This window comes from Propithecus coquereli, unplaced genomic scaffold (genome assembly GCF_000956105.1).
Source record: "Propithecus coquereli isolate 6110/MARCELLA unplaced genomic scaffold, Pcoq_1.0 Scaffold240, whole genome shotgun sequence".
Lineage (NCBI taxonomy): Eukaryota > Metazoa > Chordata > Mammalia > Primates > Indriidae > Propithecus > Propithecus coquereli.
The window spans coordinates 1,124,091-1,146,621 of record NW_012147953.1 but is presented as its reverse complement, the minus strand read 5'-3'; the positions used below and the strand labels follow the sequence as shown (position 1 = coordinate 1,146,621).

The 22,531-nt window shown below is 37.3% G+C and overlaps 1 protein-coding gene across 1 annotated transcript in view; it reads left to right on the top strand.

Annotated features, from left to right (window-relative positions):
* MARCH1 (membrane-associated ring finger (C3HC4) 1, E3 ubiquitin protein ligase) overlaps positions 1–22,531 on the top strand; it is a 306,701-nt gene that overhangs the window by 139,994 nt on the left and 144,176 nt on the right. The gene's annotated exons all lie outside the window — the stretch shown is intronic.

The following is a 22,531-nucleotide window of genomic DNA, read 5'->3' as shown; positions in this document are numbered from 1 at the left end:
AGGTTGGTCTGTTAGAGCCGGTTCCCCTCGGCCCCAGGAACAGAGAGGCAGAGTCACCGAGGCTGCAAATGGCAAAGGAGTTTATTGGCTAGCTCGAGCTAGGGTCCAAGTCCCAGAGCACCAATGCAGTGGCCTCCCTATGAACCAGGACCCCGCCCTGGGGTAAAAGTGAAGCTTTTATACTTTCTTTTGCACACGACACACCGGTGGCACACGACACGCAGGTTCCACACGACACGCTGGGAACACCATTCCCCCTCCCCCCTTAGTCCACTGGTTCCTTTGAAAGTGGCTGGTTGTTTTGACTCCTGATTGGTTGGCTCTAAGCCCCAGGATTTTCAATTTTCGCGCCGGCGCCAGTTGACCAAGAATGCTGGTCAACAACAGCCGCAATGCTGGCCTAGAACAGCTGCAATGCCCTGATATGGTGAGCTGGTGGTATGTTTTCTTCTGATCAGCTCTCTTCTGTTTGTGGTTTTTGTGGTTATTCCTGGTATCTCTACTTCACACTCCCGGCACTGGGCATTATGCTGAGGCACAACCTGTCATGGAGTTACTCCTGCTCTTACTCCTGTATTTAACAAACAACTAAAAGCAAATGCGGTTACAGAAGCAAATGGCATTAGTTAGAATCAAAAAGAATGCATTCATAAAAAAAACAAAGTACAACAAAGCACAACAAAGCACATTCTCCTACTATTAATTCCTGTCTTTCAGGTCATATTTAGGTTATTGAGTCAGTGTATGAAAAAACAAAATATTCTCTAGACTGTCTATAAATAGAAGTAAGACACCACAGTGTTGAAAAGATCATGACTTGAGAGATATACTCTAGATTTTTATTTTGCCTAGAAAACAAAATGCAAGAGCTATTCTCCAAAATGCTGCTCTATGTGACATATAGACATGGTGCTTGGGAAGTGAAAAGTAATTTAGAGCCATTTGTCAAAATGGAAAATTATGACTTTCAAAAATATAATCAGGATCAAGAAGGATTTGCCAAGGATGAAACTTCCATTTCAGGGCCTCTCACTTACCGGGGCCCTTCCATGTTCCTGAACTTAACTTTGTATTGGTAATTTTATATTTTCCTTGAAGAGGGTCCCCAAAATAGTAATAAACATCAGGCATCGTAGAAACTAACATTTTTAATAGACAGTAAGTATGCCTGCCTGTTCCTCCATAGAGAGACCATATCTCTGTCTTGCAACATCATCCACTATACAAACATCCTTCAAAAGAAGTCCAAAGCAAAAGTAGTCAATACTTTTGCTTGTTAGATGTACAGAGACACAAGAGATGTATAAAGAATTGTATCTCAGTACGTGGTGCTGTACAGTTCAAATTACATTCAAATTTGGTTCCCTTCAGAGATATTTGAGAGGCAACATGGCCTACTGGTTGAGAGTGCTAACTCTGGAGAGTGAGAATCTGAGTTTAAGTCACTGCTCTGTCACTTCCTACTTATGTGACCCAGAGATACACACTTTTTTTGTTTTGAGACAGAGTCTCGCTCTGTCGCCCAGACTAGAATGTCGTGGCATCATCGTAGCTCACAGCAGCGTCAAACGCCTGGGCTCAAGCTATCTTCCTGCCTCAGCCTCCCGAGTAGCTGGGAATACAGGTACACGCCACCAAGCCTGGCTAATTTTTTTATTTTTAGTAGAGACGGGGGGTCTCACTGTTGCTCAGGCTAGTCTTGAACTCCTGACCTCAAGTGATCCTTCCGCCTCAGCCTCCCAGAATGCTAGGATTACAGGCATGAGGCACGAAGCCGGCAGAAACATTCACTTAACCTCCCTGAAAAATAATTGCCTCGTCTATCACACTGGGATGATGATAATACCAGTCACCTGAAGGAGGTTTTCTTAAGTAGTTGCAAATTGAAACAATGCCTTTCGAATGTCTATCATCCTACTTTCCTAATAAAGAGCCTTGCCCACAGCCACAGAACATTGTCATCTTTCTGAATTTAAATATTAATATTGAATAAGTAACAACCTAAAAACTTATAAACAATACTAACAACTTCTTTGTCACATCAAATATTGTTTCACCATCTAGGGGTAAAATTACATCTGCATTTCTAAACTGTTCTTTGAGTTTGACATAATGCAGCTTGTTTGTAACTTTTAGCCTTCTAATTTATTTTTTAAGAAATAAAAAAATTCGAGAGTGTGGTTTCCCTTCTATGAGTTCTTCTTCCAGGTTCTGAGCTGTATTAATTATATTCCTGTGTGGGAGACAATTAATTATAAAAATGCATCCTATTCACAGAGAAATGAAAAGTTGTCTTCTTAAACATCACTTTAATTGTACCACAAAAAAAAACAACTCAACTATCAGACAGTGGTAGGAATAAACTGATTTCAGTGCACAGACATTTATTTATTTAAGCCAGTATAACTTTCCTTTTATTTATGTTCAGAATGACAGTTGTAAATGATGAACACATTGAGTCCTCACTACTTTTTCATGAATTACTAAGTGATAAACTATTTATTAAGACCACATAACTTACCAAATATGAAATGGTAAAAATCTAGAAATACTTAAGTTCTTTAATTTTTAAAATGTTGGAAAAGAAAATATAAAAAGTAGAGCAGACAGGTTTTTTCTCTAATCTTATCAAAATAATTTTTATGTCAAAGAAAGACTGTGAACTTTTCAAGAATGTAACAATCAGTATGATGGGGTGATTAAGAGCGTGTATACCAGCATAACTGCTTAGGAAGGTTATTTGACTTCCTTAATTAAGCTTATCTGTAAAGGAAGAACATATTACAGTATCTACCTCTTGGAGTGGTGCTTAGAACAGTGTTTGGCCCTGTGTAAGTATTAGCTATTTTTATTATGGAGTTCTTAATATTTATATCTCAGTGACAGCATCAAATAAGTGTTCAGTAAATCTTTTTTCAAGCCAGTGAATTTTGAGACATGGTCTTTAATATACGCTTTGTTTCCTAAGAATAAGAATAAATTACAAAATCAACAGGATTATGAAATATCTTAGTGAACTGAGTGCAGGGAGTTAGCTACACTCCCAGCAAAAAATCGGGTCCCCTAGGCAGGGGTTGTCACAAAGGATAAGAAAATAATAGCAAATGGAAAATAATAGAAATAAAAGAATACACAGAGACAAAGGTATGGTTTTATAGGTTTATAAAGACAAAAGGCAAAGCGAGAGTACTTGGGGGTCCCCACAATATCCCCGTCAATTGTAAGGCCTGTAATAAAGTTTCACGTGGGTATTTATAGGTACAGAGATTGGTTGCCAAGGGTAACAGATTTACATAATAAAAGGTAGTTTGTTTTAGGTTAAAAGTCTTTGAAAAGGCTTCTATAGATCCCTTAATTAAGTCTGGTTACAAAATCTTTCAACGACAAACTTCTAAGTTCTAAGATAAAGCTATCACTTAGCAGAAGGGTTAAACAGAGATACAGTGGCTCCATATTTCTTTATCTAGTTATTGCAGATAGAGACAGGCGATCAGAAGTCAAGCAGAAACTGTCCCTTGGGCTAATTGTTTTTAGCCGCAGGTATCTGTCTCTCGGGCAGACACTCTTTGATCAGCTCTCATCCCGTGATTCCATGCAGACCTCGCTTTGTCCTTCAAAGCAGGCGAGAACCAGGAGTTTGAGACTACAGCGTCACCTTGGAAAGCAGCTGCTACTGACCTTTGAGATGCCCTCCTAAGGTGGAGCAGCTTTTGATATGCAAACTAACACGTTCACATATTCCTTCAGGGCAAAGTCCTGCAAAACTCCTGAGATCATTTCTGTCTCTAATACAGTAATATTAATTTATGGAGTGACATTGATGTTGTTTTATTGGAAAAATACTGCATTTTCCTGTTTCCTTAAAAAGTATACTTATTTTTAACAATAATATATTACTTTATATCAAAAATAGTATTATTCATAAGGGGTGTCTTCCTCATCTTTTATCCATTTGTGCCATCCCCTGTCCTTTGAGACAGAGGATTCTATCCAGGATGGGATGGCATACCTGTCCTTCCTATTGTTAAGTCTGCTGCCCCACCTATTTCTTGCAGCTCCTTACTGAATCAGCAGACCTTCTAATCATCACTATTTGTGAATGTCTCACATTAGGAATCTTGTTCTTTACTGGGAATGATGGAGTAAAGAAAAAATCCTTAACCAGTTCTCAGCAAGCTTGTACTGAGAGAGTCGAGATAAGATATAGATATAGATATAGACATAGATATAGACAGATATATAGATATAGTAGAACTACATAACTACCTGTGCACAAAAGAGTTAACATAACAGGTTGGGACTCCTTTTCTTAGAAAAGCATTCTGGCAAGATTAGCCCTTGTCTGGCATCTGGGATCTTAGATTCTGGAAGTGGAGCACCACCCTACCTGGTAAGAATAATTCAGTATGTTTGAACTTCAAACAATATAGCCATCCTAGACACTTGCTTTCCTTCTGGAGTCTGCAATTTTGGTACATGTGGGTGCCTACACAACCAGCCCCCAACAAAATCTTTGAGCTCTGAGTCCTAATGAGCATCCCTGGTAGGCAATGCTCTGCACATGTTGGCAGAACTCATTGCTGCAGGAATTAAGCACATCCTGGGTGACTCCACTGGGATGAACAGGGAGCTCAGAGAGTGATCACTTCCATTTACTTAGGATGCAATAGCACCAGAAAAGGTTTCTTAGAAGAATGGTATATAAATAGAGACTTGAAGAATGGGTGTGAATGATCAACTGTCAGGAGAGGATGTTTAAAGAGATATAATGCAAGGTATGAAAGCTGGAAAACATAAATTGTAAGGAAGAAGGTCCATAAATAGTTTTTAAGGAGCTTTGAGATGAGACTTTGAATAATAGAATGCATTCTCTTTAGTCATAGATTTGGAAACAGAGAAATGGATCTAGAACTCATTGAGGTCCTTGAGACATTTTTAGTAAATATGTACGAAATGGAAAATTATTGTTTTGACCCTTCAGTATTATACATTATTATACAAACATAGTCTTGCTGTCGTAAAAATGAAAATATAAATAATAAATGTTGACTTGTTAGTGAACATCAGAAATAATCTTATTTTTTACCTCTGAACCTTTGTACCATATGTTAGTCAATAGCAATTATACTTCGAATTTTCTGGTCACTCCAATGTTTACTTTTTAACTTAGTTTATATTTCTAGTTTATTTTAATAAATATAAGACAGTAATTACTATACTCTTTTTTATTCTAGTAAGGTTGGTGTGCCATGGATATATTAAAATTGATCCAAAAGCTACAGAGAAGCTATACAGGTTTAATACAATGTATGTGAGATTGTAAAAATATCTTGAGTGTGAACAAAGGAGCATTCATTTATCCATCACTTACTTTTTTTTAAAAAAACCGCTTTTGATACTAGTTTTCTGCTGCTTTTTAACACACACATTGCTCACAAACAGGTTCTTCAAGATAAAAAAATTAGCCAAATTTGGCTTTTCTTTTATTTCTTCCAGGGTGAATGATCATTACACTTAACTAGCAACAGTGTATTATGTATCTCACAAGAAAAATCTTTCAAAAGCAAACTGTCAAAAGGAAGAACAGCCTTGTACTTTCAATTCAAGTCGAGAGAATTTCCTTTTAAATAAAATACTTTGCTTTTTGCTGTGTGTAGGAAGCAGCTCACAAAACCTGATCTATCTTTAAAAAGAAATTCAAAGGCCACTACCTTAACAAAATGATATTCTAGTTAGTATCCGTCATTTCCTATTATATTTTCTAGACCCCATTTACTTGACAAAGGTTCATTTAAATTGTTCAGTTGGTCTCTACTTAGAAATATATAATGTTAAGGTAAAGATGGTATATAGCTTATAAAATATTATTCCTAAAGCTTTCCTTTGTCTGTGTATCCTAGTTCATTCTGCAATAAATAAAGATGCATAGTATAGTCAACACAATTTACTCAACAAACATTTTTTGAAGGTGTACTGTGTACAAGGCATTATCAGATCCTAGTACTTTAAATAGGCATTTTATTTTGATCAAATACATACTTTAATTTTACTTCTGTAAATCTTCCTTTCTCCATATTTTTCCAGATTTACCTATAAGATTCCAAACTGTTTTCCAGCAAGGTCGAGGTGAAAATGTTGCCCATATGTAAAATGTACTGGGAATTCTTTCAGCTGAACCTGAGCCAAGCATTTGCACCTCTGAACAGGTGTTTAATGTTGTGATTTATTGAGAGATCCATCTTGGCTTACTCATACAAGGAACCTACAAATCAGCCTCAGACTACATACCTTCAGAGGATAAGTTTGATAGGTTGATGAAGTAGGATGAATAATTAAGAAATAACTGGAAATGAGGTGGACTAAATTGAGCGCTTTCATAGAGTCTGAGGCAAGGTCTGTCCTGAAACCAAAGCTAAGGAAATGCGTATAAATTTAGTTGAATTAGTAAATGTGGTAGGGGAAGATTAAGAAAGTCTGAGACCTTCTTATGTTCTGTAGCTTTTTCTTTATATAAATTTACTCCTTGAGTGATCTCATCTAACCTCATGACTTTATATATAATCAATAGGCCAATAACTCTCAGATATTTTTAACTCTAATGTCTGCCATGACTTCCAGATTCAAATATCCTACTCAAATTTTCCTCATAAATATGTAATAAGAATTTGTCTTGGGTCAGGTTGCTCAGAGCAGATCTCGAATTGAGAATTTTCTTCAATGAATTACTGTGGGAATATTTCTAGGACAAGCCGTCAAAGAAGAGAAAGAAGCAGCATAGGGGAGAGGAAGAAATCAAGAGAGTTCCCCGCACCTGCATGGGGATGCTGGAGTATAAAATGCACTTCCGTTAGTCCCCTCTTGGGGCAAGGGAGCAAAGCTTTCACCCTCCAGTACTTGCCATTCATTGGCTCAGCGGTGTTCAGGCAGAGAAATACTTCCTGACGCTGTGACTCTCTTTTCATGAAGGAAAACTGTCCAAGACTCCAAAGGACAGTTTTTGAAAGAGAACCACAGTTGTAGGACTTTAGAAACAAAAGCATCCAAAAGCTGAAGGAGGCATGTACAGAAACCGTGAGTGGGACCAGAAAGGATCTTGGTGGAACACTGACAGTACCTGCTATCATCCTTCCTTTGCACCACCCAGAAACATAGGAACTTATTCCATCTCATTATGGATTCTTACAGATGATTCTTAGCCACAATTTCTGAGGAAAAATATAAAAGATATGGATTAGTAGAATGAGCTCATTCTACTGCAGCTGCCAAGCTGTAACTGATTCATCTTCTCTTTCTTCTAACACTCAAAGTGTCCCTCATTCTTCATTATCACTTCTGTTAGTCTGAGTGGCTTGCTGGTGAGTTATCTCTGACCTCCAGTCCCAATTAGTATGTCCTCGACAGATTGTAGTTGCTGTAATCATTGATTTGAAGTTAAACCTGGATGTGAGTAAATAAAAAAAATGCTGCAGTGGATCCTCCAAATTTCAAAATATTCCTTGCTTCCCCATTATGTATCACCAACCCTACCTCTTCATAATGGGCAGGTTCCATTGCTCAGTGAATTGCTGCTCTGCCTCCCGGGCAATGTGACATGTGTTATAAAGCTTATCAGGAAAAGCTTAACTCAAGTGGTCAACTGATGTTCATGGTCGGGGATTCAGTCTTTCTAGGGCCAAGTGAAATGCCAGGAGCTACTTTCTAAATGGTGAAGAGAACTCTGCTGCAATAGTATGGCCTTGATCAAAGACACAAGGGTTTTTACTGGAATTCTTCATTTGGAGCTTGAGAGAGAACCTACATTGCCTTTGTATTTATCATGGTACCTCTAGTAGTATGGAGTTTGCCATTTATTATTTCTCTGGCATCAAGGCTGCTTGTATTACAGCTGAAGCTGCTGCAGAGCTTCTCTCATTCTAGGCTCCACTCATAACTGCAGCCTTCTGAATCTGATAAAGAGGCTCAAGCATTATTCCAAAGTGTTGTTTATGCTGCCTCTGAAATTCAGAGTCATACCAAGCACTCTTTGTCTTTAATACTAAGATAACACACAATATTTGTCCTTCACTCTGGAAAGAATGTACTAGCATGCATCAGAGTATGAGATTCAAGAAAAATTCACCAATCTAGCCAGACCTTCACTATGTGTAGATTTTTTTTCTCCTACCCTCTGGAACATTCATATCATAATAAGGCATTCAGAGTAATGGCCCTTCCTGTTCATTAGATCTAATTACAAATGATGACATCATCAGTACAATGGACTCTTCTGCTGTTTGACAATTGCCAGACAATTGAGATTACCTCCAATTCATATTGTGACATATCCATAGTATACTGATGCTAGGTGAATGCAAACAGTTTTTTTTAATTATTAAGGATATATAGTTGTACATATTTATGAGCTATATGTGATATTTTGATACAGGCATATCTCATTGTAGTTTTGATTTGCATTTCTCTAACGATTAGAGATGCTGAGCACTTTTTTATATGATTGCTGGCCATTATTCTGTCTTCTTTTGAAAAGTTTCTGTTCATGTCTTTTGCCCAGTTATTGGTTGGGTTGTTTGATTTTTTTCTTGTTGATTGTCTTAAGTTCTATATAGATTCTTGTTATCAGCCCTTTATTTGATGCATAGAAAGCAAATATTTTCTCCCATTCTGTAGGTTGTCTATGCACTCTAAGGACAGTTTCCTTGGCTGTAAAGAAGCTTTTTAATTTTATCAGGTCCCATTTGTTTATTTTTGTTGCTGCTGTGATTGCTTTGGGGGTCTTCTTCATAAATTCTTTACCTAGGCCGATGTCTAAAAGAGTTTTCCCCACATTTTCTTTCAGAATTCTTAAGGATTCATGCCTTAGGTTTAAGTCTGTTATCCAATGTGAGTTGATTTTTGTGAGAGGTGAGAGGTAGGGATCCAGTTTCAATCTTCCGCATGTGGATATCCAGTTTTCCCAGCACCACTTATTGAATACAGATTCTTTTCCCCAATGTATACTTTTGTCTGCTTTGTTAAAGATTGGATGACAATATGAGGATGGTTTTATATCTGGGATTTCCATCCTTTTCCAAAGGTCTATATCTCTGTTCTTGTGCCAGTACTATGTCGTTTGGGTTATTACTGCCTTATAGTAAAGATTGAAGTCTGGCAGACTGATGCCTCCCAATTTTTTCTTTCCGCTTAAGATTGCTTTGGCTATATGAGGTCTTCTCTGGTTCCAGACGAAGCGTAGAATTATTTTTTCTAAATCTGTAAAGAATGATGGTGGAATTTTGATAAGGATTGCATTAATTCTGTAGATCACTTTAGGTAGAATGGACATTTTAACAATATTGATTCTACCAAGCCATGAGCATGGTAGGGATTTCCATCTGTGCACATTGTCTACAATTTCTTTTCTCAGTGTGTCTTAGTTCTCCCTATAAGTATCTGTTACCTTCTTCATTAAATATATTCCTAAATATTTAAATTTCTTTGATGCTATTGTGAAAGGTGTTGTGTCTTTGATTTGATTTTTGGCTTGACTATTATTGGTGTACATGAATGCCACTGATTTGTGTGATTAATTTTGTATCCCGAGACTTTACCGAATTCGTTTATCAATTCTAGGAGTCTCTTGGCTGAGTCCTTGGGATTTTCTAGGTATAATAGCATATCATCAGGAAAGAGTGAGAGTTTGACCTCTTCTGCCCCCATTCCGACACCCTTAATTCCCTTCTCTTGTCTTATTGCTCTGGCAAGGACTTTCAGCACTATGTTGAACAGAAGTGGAGATAGTGGGAGACCTTGTCTGGTTCCAGTTCTAAGTGAGAATGCTTTCAATTTTTCCCCATTCAATATGATATTGGCTGTGGGTTTATCATATAGGACCTTAATAATTTTAAGGAATGTTCTATCTATGCCTATTTCGTTAAGAGTTCTTAGCATAAAAGTGTGCTGGATTTTATCAAATGCTTTTTCTGCATCTATTGAGAGAATCATATGGTCTTTGTTCTTGCTTTTATTTATACGGTGAATTACATTTATAGATTTGAGTATGTTGAACCAGCCTTGAATCCCTGGGATAAAGCCCACCTGGTCATGATGCATTATTTTTTTGATGTGCTGTTGGATTTGTTTTGCTAAAATTTTGTTGAGAATCTTTGCATCTATATTCATGAGGGATATTACTCTGTAGTTTTCTTTTTTTGCTACATCCTTTCCTGGCTTTGGTATCAAGGCTTCATAGAATGAGTTGGGGAGGATACCATCCTTCTCAATGTTTTGGAATAATTTCTGCAATATATGTATGAGTTCTTCTTTCTATGTTTGGTAAAATTCAGGTGTGAACCCATCTGGTCTGGGACTTTTTTTGGGGGAGGGGAGATTTTTTATTGCTGCTCCAATATCTGCGCTTGATATTGGTCTGTTCAGGAGTTCTATTTCCTCCTGATTGAGCTTAGGAAGGTTGTGTGTTTCCAAGAATTTGTCCATTTCCTCCACATTTTGTAGCTTTTGGCCATATAGATTTTTATAGCATTAAAAGATAATGTTTTGTATTTCCATGATGTCTGTAGTGACTTCTCCTTTTTCATTTCTGATTGAGTTTATTAAAGTCCTTTCCTTTCTAGTTCTTGTCAATCTAGCAAGAGAGCTATCAATTTTGTTTATCTTTTTGAAAAACCAGCTTTTGGTTTTATTGATCTTCTGTATAGTTATTTTGTTCTCAATTTCATTTAGTTCTGCTCTAATCTTAGTTATTTCCTTTCTTCTCCTGGGTTTAGACTTATTTTGGTCTTCCTTTTCCAGTTCCTTGAGATGGTTTATTAATTTGTTGATTTGTGAGCTAACTGTCTTTTGACTGAGAGCATTTAATGCTATTAGTTTTCCTCTCAGGAATGTTTTTGCTGTATCCCACAGGTTTTGATAGCTTGTGTCCCCATTATCATTTAATTCAAAGAATTTTTTGATCTCCATCTCAATCTCTTCCTTCACCCAGCAGTCATTTAGTAATAGATTGTTTAATTTTCATGACTTTGTGAAGCAGTGAGCATTCTATTCAAATTAATCTCTAGTTTTATACCACTATGGTCTGCGAAGATACATGGCACAATTTCTATTTTCTTAAATTTGTTGAAGTCTGATTTGTGGCCTAGTATGTGGTCAATTTTGGAGAAAGTTCCATGAGCTGATGAGAAGAATGTATATCTCGCTTTATTTGGGTGGAATGTTCTGTAGATGTCTGTTAGACCCATTTGTTCTAGAGCTCTGTTTAAGTCCATTATGTTTTTGCTTATTTTTTGTTTGGAGGATCTGTCCATTTCAGACAATGCAGTGTTGAAATCCCCTGCTACTATGGCATTACTGTTTATCATGCTATTTAGTTCATACAGAATTTGCTTTATATATCCAGGAGCTCCTGTGTTGGGTGTATAGATATTAAGAATTGTTAAATCTTTTTGTTGGATTTTTCCTTTCATCATTATATAGTGACCATCTTTGTCTTTCTTTACTTTTGCTATATTAAAATTTATGCTGTCTGAAATCAGAATCACTACCCCCACTCTCTTTTGGTTTCCATTTGCCTGAAAATTTGTTCTCCAGTCCTTGACCTTGAGTCTGAAAGTGACTTTGTGGGTTAGATGCATTTCCCGGAAATAGCAGACACTTGGCTTACAGTGTTTTATCCACTCGGCCAGTCTATGTCTCTTCAAAGGACAATTCAAGCCATTCACATTTATTGAGAGGATTGATATTTGGGGTAGATTTCTGTTCATATTGTTGGGTAAGTTCTTATTGTTTTGTTTTACCTCTCAAGCCATTGTGGAATCTGGGTTCTGGGCCTTAACTCTTGAGTGTTTTTAATTTGGTGGGTGTCTATTGTGCTGTTCAGGGTATAACGCAGGTCTGAGTACTTCCTGCAGAGCAGGTCTGGTCTTTGCGAATTCCATCAGTGATTGCTCTTCTAGGACAGTCTTTATTTCTCCCTCATAGATGAAGCTCAGTTTGCCAGGTAAAAAATTCTAAGTTGGCCATTGTTCTGTTTAAGAAGATTGAGGATGGGTCCCCAGTCCCTTCTGGCTTGTAGGGTTTCATTTGAGAAGTCTGCAATTAATTTGATAGGTTTACCCGTGTAGGTTATCTGTTGTGTTCGTCTCTGGATTTCCTCTTTCATGTTTACTTTGGCCAATCTGATAATTATGTGACATGGTGTTTGCTTCTTCACATTAAGTCTCCCAGGAATTCTGTGTGCTTCTTGTATCTGGATATCTAGGTTTCTGGCCAGGCCAGGCATATTTTCCTCCAGTATTCTAAGAAACAGATTTTCCAGCCATTGTGTGTTTTCTTCTCCTCTCTCTGGGATGCCTGTAATTCTTATATTTGGTTTCTTTACATAATCCCACATTTCTTGTATGTTCTGTTCTTGTCTCTTTCTTCCATGTTTTTTTTCTTCATCTGATTTGTTTAGCACACAGGCGTTACCTTCAAGCTCTGAGATTCTCTCCTCTGCATGATCCATTCTATTTTTAAGGCTTTTGACTGCGTTTTGAAGTTCCTTGAATGCCTCCTTCATTTCCAGGATTTCGTTTGATTTTTTCATAATATTTCAATTTTTTTAGAGAATTTTTCACTCATTTACTATATTGTTCTTGTGGTTTCTTTGTGTTTTGTTTCTATTTTCGCTTCAATTCCATTGAGTTTCCTTAAAATCCATATTTGGAATTCTTTCTCCATCAATTTAACCATTTCATTTAAATAAGTATCTGATTTTGAAGGTCTCAGGATTTCTTTTGGGGGTGACTTTTCTTTCTGTTCTTTCATGTTCCCCGTGTTCTTTCTGTGGTTCTTTCTTATCAGGCTAATTGATTGAGAACTGGGAGTGCTAGGACTGGTTTGTGCCCTTAACTTCAAACCCCCAAGGGACCCCCTTAACAGTGGTGGGAGGAAGCAGGCTGGTCTTATATTGCCTTGGAGATATTTTGGCAAGTTGGGTTACTTCTGACCTGTTGTCTTCACCTCTTGCCAGGGGCGATTAGTGACGTTGGTCCCCCAGCTTAAGTTCCCATGTGGTGAATCGCACCTGTGTGTATAACTCCATTGCCCTCTAATAGCTTGAGATGCAGGGCACTGTGTTGAGCTGTGGGGTTACCCTCTCTGTCATTGGTTGTAGATTGTGTGGAGGAGCCAGTTATTGGGGTAATCTGATGCCTCTGTGTTGGTTTCTGGTCCCAGGGTGAGGAATACTAATGCCTCGATCTTTAGGAAGGATCTTGCCACTCCCGAGGGTTACTTGGACCCTATTCCCCCTTAAAGTGGTGGTAGGAGCAAGGTAGATCACAGCTGCTGCCTACCAGCCTAGATGTGTGTACTTCTATGGTTGCTTGACCTGCCACTAGGGGGAGCCTCTAATATGTTATTCAGGGTTCTTCCACCAGGCTTGGGAGGCTGCTCCTGATGGGAGGGGTTATTTGGTGCACTTGCTGTGGCCTCTGGCCAGGATGTTCCTTCCCTGACTGCAAACCCCACTGTTGGCAGCTACCGGGACACAGAGAGCAGGCCCAGAGTTATGATCCTACTGGATGACCTAAGCTGGTCTGACAAGCTGAATCACTAGGCTGTCAACTATTGATCTGCACCAAGGCCCTGCAGATTCACGCCAGTAGCACAGGAAAAGTGGCTTTTCTTGCCTCCCTCTATCCCCAGAGATGGCGCCCACCACTTTCGGCCCCAAAATTGCTGCTCTAGGGGGAGGGGTGATGCCTGAGACTGCCCAGCGCCCCAGCACCTGGGAATCCTGCAGGTGGTAGCCTCCCACGACTGGGGAAGCACTCAAAATTCACCCAACGAAACAGGCCTGGCTAGCTGACAATAGGTCATGGAAGGGCGGAGCCTGTCTTAAGAGTCCCGGGGATGGAGGAAGGGTGTTGCCCGAAACCATGGCACACCACAGTGTCTGGGTTGTTGACCCCCAAAATGGTGGCCACCCACGCTCAGAGCGCTAGCCCTGGGGGAGACTGTTCAGGAGTTGGCAGATGCCGGATGGGGGATCTGAGTCAACAGCACGCCCATTGTCTCTTGTGTGTCGCCCTCCCGCGTGTCCGACAGGAGGTTTTGCACTTTCTGACCTACCCTGAGCCGGTCTAATTGCCCGCAGCAGTTTCCAGGGTAGAGCCCCCTTTTCAGTGTTCACCTCCATTGTTCTGGTCCAGCTGACCACTGGGTCGAGGTGCCTGTCTCCTAACTCCCTCCAGTGGTAGCTCAGACCAGTCCCTGCCCTGCCCAGTGCAGTCCTAGCCCAGAGCACCGAGGAGTTCAAGATGCTTCCCGCTATTGTTCCCTCTCCACAGAGCCCAACATCTCCTGCCATGATTTTGCACCAGCTTCAAGCAGGCCCCTCTCTGAGTGGGTGTGGAGGTCAGTGGGGAAGCAGGACGTTCTCCTGTGGGTCAGATCCCACTGCACTCGCTGGCCAGGTGGGCGCACCCATCCCATGACCTATTCTCTATTGTTTATCTCATCTCGCACTCCCCAGACTTCTCGATCCTATCTCCTATTCACCATTTTTTTCCCTGTGTTGTGCGTCCCACACTGTTTCTCTGCAGTTTCACAATGCTGTTCTTGTGGGGGAGAGATCCACTCATGTGTAGCAGTCCAAGTTCTTCACTTCTTTCTCTGGGAGCAGAGAGCCCAGAGGTCACCTTTTCTCTGCCATTTTTCTCCAGCTCTAATGATTAGTGATTTTTACCATTTTTTCATATATATATACCCATTGGCTATTTGTATGTCTTCTTTTGAAAAATATCTACTCATGTCCTTTGTCTACTTTTTAATGGAATTATTTGAGATTTTATTGTTGTTATTGATGTTGACTTGAGTTCCTTGTAAATTCTGGAATTTAGTCCCCTGTCGGATGCATACCTTGAAAATATTTTCTCTCATTCTGCAGATTCTCTTTTCACTTTAGCATTCATCAGGGATAATGATCTGTAGTTTGTCATTGCTGTTATTGTGCCCTTTTCTGGTTTTGGTATTGGTGATACTGGCCTCATAGAAGGACTTAGGTAGAATTTCCTCCTTTTCGATATTTTGGAACAGTTTCAGGAGTATTCATATATATTCTTCTTTGTACATTTGGTAGAATTTGGCTGTGAATTCATCTTGTCCTGGACTTTTCTTTGTTGGGAGATTTTTTATTACTAATTCAATCTCACTACTTGTTATTGGTCTTTTCAGGTTTTCTATTTCTGGAAGAAATTTTTAAGGTACTTTCATACGAACACATATGGATGGTTAGTCAGGAAAGGGCTGCATCTGTCAAACAAGAAAATTTGACTTCATGGTTTCTAAGGACTGCTTTAAATTCCGCTTTTAACTATTGTCAGTGACTAAATCCCTGAATAGAATGTTCACTAGGATCAATAACATTTTATCTCCTTGAACACTATAGTAAATGAATATAGTCTTCTTTCAATGTTTAATCAGTTTGCATTCTATTGATACTCTGAACATCCTTTAAGAAGAGGAGGACTCTCTTTCAGAGAAGTCCAGGGTGAAAACAATTTTAGTTGAATGCAGAGTTAGTTGGTAAGAAAAACTATGTTTGCAGAACTGAAATTCAAAAATGAGGCAGCAGATTGGCTCACGAATCAAGCACAATGGGACATGAGATTACTGTTGGTATTTAGTCTTTGTGTCTTGGGTCTTCTTAGCTGAAGAACTCTGGCCTATCACCAGGAGAGTAAATAGCTCAGATCTCTTGATGCAATGCCCAGCCAAGCATAGGCTCCTAAAGAACTCAGAAAAGAAGCCATGCCAACCACCTGTTGGAAGAGGACAGGCAGAGCAGGAGAATAGAGCCAAGATCTTAAATAATCCTGGCAGGGGAAATCTTGACATTTATAAAATAGACCATTTAATTTAATTTAAGCTCTTCAATATTATACTTCCATATTTTTGTAATTTCATCTTTCTTAGTATAACATAAATTAGTAGACTTGTGAGATGAGCTTAGGATCTCATGTCTTATAAACAAACCTAACAATGCAAGTAGCTCTTAGCCATCCCACAGGTGATCAGAGATGTCTTTCTCCATAGTATGGGCCCTTCAGGTAAAGATTAAAAAATTGCTTTGAGAGATGAATAAAAAATATATATTCCATCCAGATGAATTTACAGTAACAAGTAAAGATATATTCTCATAATTTTCTCCTTGTCTCACTTCAGTATAAAGAAGAAATGGGAAACAATTCACATGGTTATTGAATTTCATCTTAAATTGGTCTATTTATGTGTCACTACTTCTATTTCTGGGTATTGACTCTGGAAATCTGTCTAGTATAGTATCTATTAGCCATGGTGGTATTTAAATTTAAGTTAATTGCAATTATATAAAGTTTAAAAATCAGTTCTTCATTTGCTCTGGCCACATTGCAAATATTTAGTAGCTAAAAGTGCTTAGTTATTCTTATATTGGACAACATAGCTAAAGAATATTTCCGTCATTACAGAAAGTTCCGTCAGACAGACAATGCTGCTCTGGAAAATATACAGTGAACTCCTTTGTAGTGAGACGTGAATAGTGCCTAGATATTTGTAATGCAGTTAGAAAAATAAGCCCAATCTTGACAGCATATGATACAATTTGCAAGTTTTTACATCCTCATTCCTGACATTCAGCTTTGCCTGACTTAAGGTGCATTTATCTTAACAAGAAATACTGAAGATTCAAAACTATTGCTCATAAATCGGCCCCACAGAATTAATGATGCAGCTCTAATTTTTGTGACTATAGTACCGTGGTAATGTTGGAAATTGTTTTTCCAGGCAGATAATAAAGCTAAAGTGGGCAGTATTTGTTCCCATTATTACTCTAAAAGCAAATGAGTAACGTAGTTTTGTGGTGCTAGGGATGGAAATCATGCCTCATTACTGACCATCTGTCATATTATACTGAGCAGAAACAAAAACAACCTTGCAACTGTAGTTTCTTTTCCAATAGAAAGGATTTATTTTAAATGCAACAGATTCCATTCAATTTATTTGTACTTTTTGCAGATACTCATGTGTTTCAGTGTAATGAATCATTGACGAAATGAGAGCATACATGTTCAGAGTCTGCCTATCCATCAGTTAATAGTTTTCTGGGATTTTGGAGGATAAGGATAGGAGGAACTCATAGCAAAAGGAATGGATGCTATCTGTCGATACTCTGAGCAATCATAACTTTCTCCTCTGGATTTCCTCCACTAAAAAGTCAATGCCAGAAAAATTGATCTAAAGCCAAATTTGTATTTCTTTTTTCTAAATATCTTTGAGGACAATAAATTGTACAAGCTTTCTTTAAATGCATATTGTCTACTGTAGTTTGGTAATTGTATCCTTGAATTTTTCACCTATGATTTCATTTTAAGAAATAATTTTATTTTGTGGATTTCCCAATTCATGAAAATGGGCTACATTTAGATATATCATCTATAAAGATTGATAAGTCAAAGACTTGGACATAGTTTAGTTGAGATCCTTCAAGTAAATTAAAGAGGAGTTGTTTGAGTTATTAAAAGTTAAAGAAGTCAGAGTTTTTGATTATCTTTAATCCATTTAAACAAAAGATAATAAGTTGACATGGTTTCCACCTCCTCTCTGTCTCTCCTATTTTATTTCTTATGTTATTAGATATTAAATGCCTATTTTAAATTTTTTATAATGTTGGCTTCTTTTTTATTTTTTGCATGTTACAATTGAATATTGCTTTTTTGCTTCCCTCAGCTACATTTACGTGGCTACTTGCTATCATCTAATATTTGTTTCCTTTCTGTGTACTTCATAACCCCCTATTTTCGATCTGTTTCCATGTATCCTACAGTGAAGAGAATGTTGGTAGCTGTGTTGTTAATGTAATTAATGTGCATAGTCAATTTGGATTGACTAGGCCAAATAAATTCACTTTGAGACATAAACTATCCAAATTAGCTGTATTTGTTGATCAGATTAACTGGATAATTGTCAAATTTCTATTGCACTAATTACTGCAGAGACACGTCATGTATTCTCTCATTTGATTCTCATTTCATTAAAATTTACAACCAAAGCTATATGAAGAAATAGTGACAAATCAATGGACCAATTTAAGATGAAATTCAATAACCACGTGGATTGTTTCCCATCTCTTCTTTCTACTGAAGTGAGACAAGGAAAAAATTATGAGAATATATCTTTCTCCCTGCCACCAGGTAGAGGATGAACCAGGGGAACTTTATACCTAAACCCATAAACATAACACTTCCCCTCACAATATGCCAAAATTCTCAGATTTATTAACTCTTAATTTTTACCTTCAGAAAATGAAGATATAATAATTATTTATTGACTCATCCCAGGCCTGCAATGTACCAGAAGAAAAAAATTTGGTACCAAACTATAATCATTTATTTATTTATTCAGTAAAGATCTTCACTACTTGGTCTATGCTATGTGAAAAGAATATGGCTTCTTACCTCTTAGAACTTACATTGAACTTGAGGGGCTAGAGAGGTAACCCAATTGTTAGAGTTCCATACTAATTGCTTTCTTGATTCCCCAACTTGATATTTCCACTATTTCAAGATGGTTTTTCTGAAAGCACGGAAAAACAAAATATAAAAATTACTTTTTGTGACAGCGCATCTAAAATATTAGACAAAACACATAGGCTAAAAAGCGAAAACCAATTTAAAGGTCACTATTCTATATACTGTTAGGAAAATTTTACATGGTTTAGGGAGTCTTCTAATTAAAGAGCTTTGTTTTACAAAAACTTACTTGTTCTAAGAATGGGAAAAATAGCTAAAAACGACAAAAAATTATAATTATTTAATGACTCTACAAAAACTTCATTTGATTATTGTATTTCTAGGTCTTACACAGTGAATTATAATAGCATACTCATTTTTTACATGAGCCTACGCTATATGAAAGAGCATTTTTCTTAGGTTGGCTGAGTCTTTTCTTTGACCTGTATGTTTTCTACATGGAAAAATATAATAATAATAATAATAATAGTTAACACTTATTGAACACTTTTGTTTCAAGTACTGAGCTCAACATCTTACCCAGGAAATCAAAGTTTTTCAATGTAAGCATTCAGAAAATCATACCTTATGATAATGATAGTTTGGAGAGTATATATTCAGGGTAGTTGAAGGAGATTTAAAGAAAAATACTCATAGAAATATGGTCCATTCATACATCTTTTCATATACCTTATCCCTCACTATGTTCATTCACTCCCATATGAACACAAATGAAGAACAGAACAACATATAATTTGTAGATAACCTCTTTCTGCGCAAGTATAAAGAGAAATTTTGCTTGCTGCTTAATACATAATAAAACTATATTTTAAAAAATTATATCTGAAGTTAAAACATTATTTTATATTGAAAATTATTTTGTTATTAGCATAGTATGGGGTTGGATTTTAAGTTTCTTAAGGTTGGAACTTTACTATGTCTTACTAGTGTTAATAAAAATACTTAATGAGCACCTATTTTGTGTTAAGCATCCCAGCAGGTATTGTACACATTATCACTAACCCTGACACAAAATTTTTTAGACAGACTTATAATTTAAAGATTAGAAAACTAAGACTTTGACTTAGTTTACCATCAGTGGCCAAGCCTGAATATTTAACCTTGGTGTTGTACTCAAGGGTTATTTGTCCACAGCCCAATGTGCCAATGCATCTCCACAGGCCTATGATGTTTTTTCAGAGTGACACAAAGAGTGTAAATAATCATCAAAGATTATGTAGGATCTATACTATAGAGAGAAAGAGGAACAGTTTCAAAAATAATTGGAGAATTAACATGGTTGTATTGAGAAAAGATTTGGGGGGCTTACTTTGGTAGACAATAGGAAACCATTGGGCTTCTTGAGAAGTAAAATTAGAAAAATTTCAGAAATTCTGGTGTTGGATATACTGGTGTTTACTGCATAATTCTTTCAACTTTTGTGTTTATTTGAAAATTGCTTAAGATGCTAGAATCAAATAGATGCATTGGTAGCAATATGTAGAATCGGTTGGGGGAACAAAAAGAAGATAGGAGCTGTTGAGTACTTGGGCAATGTTGATGACAAAAGAGAAGAAATATTAATCATGACTGATATTTAAAATGAAGCAATAAAAGTTATTGGTTAAAAGTTAGAAATAAGGAATGAAATAAAGAGAGCTGTTATGGAATCTTATGGAGATAGTTCTATCCTGGTAAAAAGAACGAATAGCAGTACTCTCATAATCTGATGCTGAGGTCTTGGTATGGCAGGTGCCCAAATGCTGGCTTTCTTTTGAGGTACTTCTGTAGCAGGTTGTTTTTTGAGACTGTCCAAACTGAAATTCTCTTTGACATGGGCAACATACTTTCCAGTTGATATCTCATGACCCTTCTAGAGCTCCTTTTAATGGATATACTAGAATATATTCCCTGCCACATGTTGTTCCCGTAATGTGACATTGACACTCCTCTATCAAGTGGAGATCCCTATCTTCCCTCCCCTTTGAAACTAGTTGTACCTTTATAACTTCTTTGATCAACTGAATATGGCAGAAATGATACTATGTGACTCCAAGGATAGGTCATAAAAAGTGATACAACTCTTGCCTGGTTTTCTTTCATGGCACACACCTTGAGAACTCTGAGATGCTATGTAAGAATACTAGCTTCCCTGAAGCCACTGTGCTGGAGAGATCACATAGAGAGTTTCCATAGAGAGAGAGAGATGCTCAAGGAACCTGAGCTGTTTCAGCCCCCAGCTGGCAGACATGAGGGTCAATGAGCATCCACATGATTTTTACCCCAAGCCTCAAAGCCTTTCAGCTGATATCAGGTAGGGCTAAGGGCGTTGTCCTTGATGAGCCCTGTTCAGATTGTATATTTATGAGCAAAATAAATGTCATTGCTTTAAGCCATTAGGTTTTAGGATAATTTATTATTCAGCCATCATAAGTAGAACACATACATACGGACTTTTTCCAATAAGGTCACTTTACCCCAGGAGGAAGACCTGATTGCTTTTATGACTATTTAAGTTCACAGAAAACCCTTGCTCCTTATCAGTGGAAATACATTTTGTTCTAAATAGCTTTTTCTCCTCATTCTGCATTAGTGCCCAAATACATTTAGTCTTTTATCTTTAAATGTTTCTAGATGAGAGACAGTAATCTCTATAGCTTCCAAAATGTATTAATAGAATACATCTATTCTATCAAATATCAAACTTAAGTCTATCATGAATCCTTATGGTACATTTGTGCAAAGAAGAAAAAGGTACCACTTACTGAAGATATTGTATTTCTATCTGTCATAACATTGTCATACTGATTTTATTAGAACAAAATATTTTACTGCCACTTGACTGAAATATTTCACTATTCTAAACTTTAATGTCTATGATGTGAATGGCACCGCTAGGGTGCAAAGTACAACCTGAATAGCTGTTGATGCAAGTTCTAAATCCTCTTCTCACAGTTTTATTAAAGCTTCCCTTACATGGTCAGAGATGGATAGAAGCATTCTCTCAACCACACTTAATAGCACCACTTTTCTATCAATATTTCCTTCTTTATATAGCCAGAAGATGGTTAGTGTTGTAGAAAAGTCACAAAACTAGTTTGGGGAAGGGGTATCTCTATGCAAATACTATATGGACGGGATAACAGCCCTTCAAAATATGGGGATATCATTTACCTGTTCTTATGTGCAGTTCAGAAATAAGATAGTTCCATGTAACACCTGATTATCATTCATTTAATGAGCAAATATTTATCACTATATATTAATATATATGATATTAGACACAGTGTCAGGCAACTAAGAATACAATAGTGAGTCATGAAACTTACAGTGTAATAAGTCATTCAGGTAATCATAAAATTATACAAAAATATAGTAGTAAGCTTTAATAAGAGTTAAGAAGGAGTTTAAATCATGGTAGAGGATCTTGGAACACATGTCTGTATTGAAAATAAATATATAGGATTTGTCTACCCTTAAAGGTGGTAGTTCTAAATATAAGAAATGATATCCCATTGTAAAAGGAATTGCCTTTTTGATTTGATCTTCTGCTTGACTGTTGTTGGCATATATGAATGCCTCAGATTTGTGTGTATTGATTTTGTAGCCTGAAACTTTGCTGAATTTGTTTATCAGTTCTAGGAGTCTCTTAGATGAGTCTTTAGGGTTTTCTAGATATAATATCATATCATCGGCAAAAAGAGAGAGAGTTTGATCTCGTCTGTCCCCATTTGGACACCCTTAATATCCCTCTCTTGCCTAATTGCTGTGGCGAGGATTTCGAGCACTATGTTTAATAGAACTGGAGATAGTGGGCAGCCTTGTCTGGTTCTGGTTCTAAGTGGGAATGGTTTCAATTTTTCCCCATTCAATATGATATTGGCAGTGGGTTTGTCATAGATGGACTTGATAATTTTAAGGAATGAGCCGTCTATGCCTATTTTGATGAGAGTTTTTATCATAAAGGTGTGTTGTACTTTGTCAAATGCTTTTTCTGCATCTAT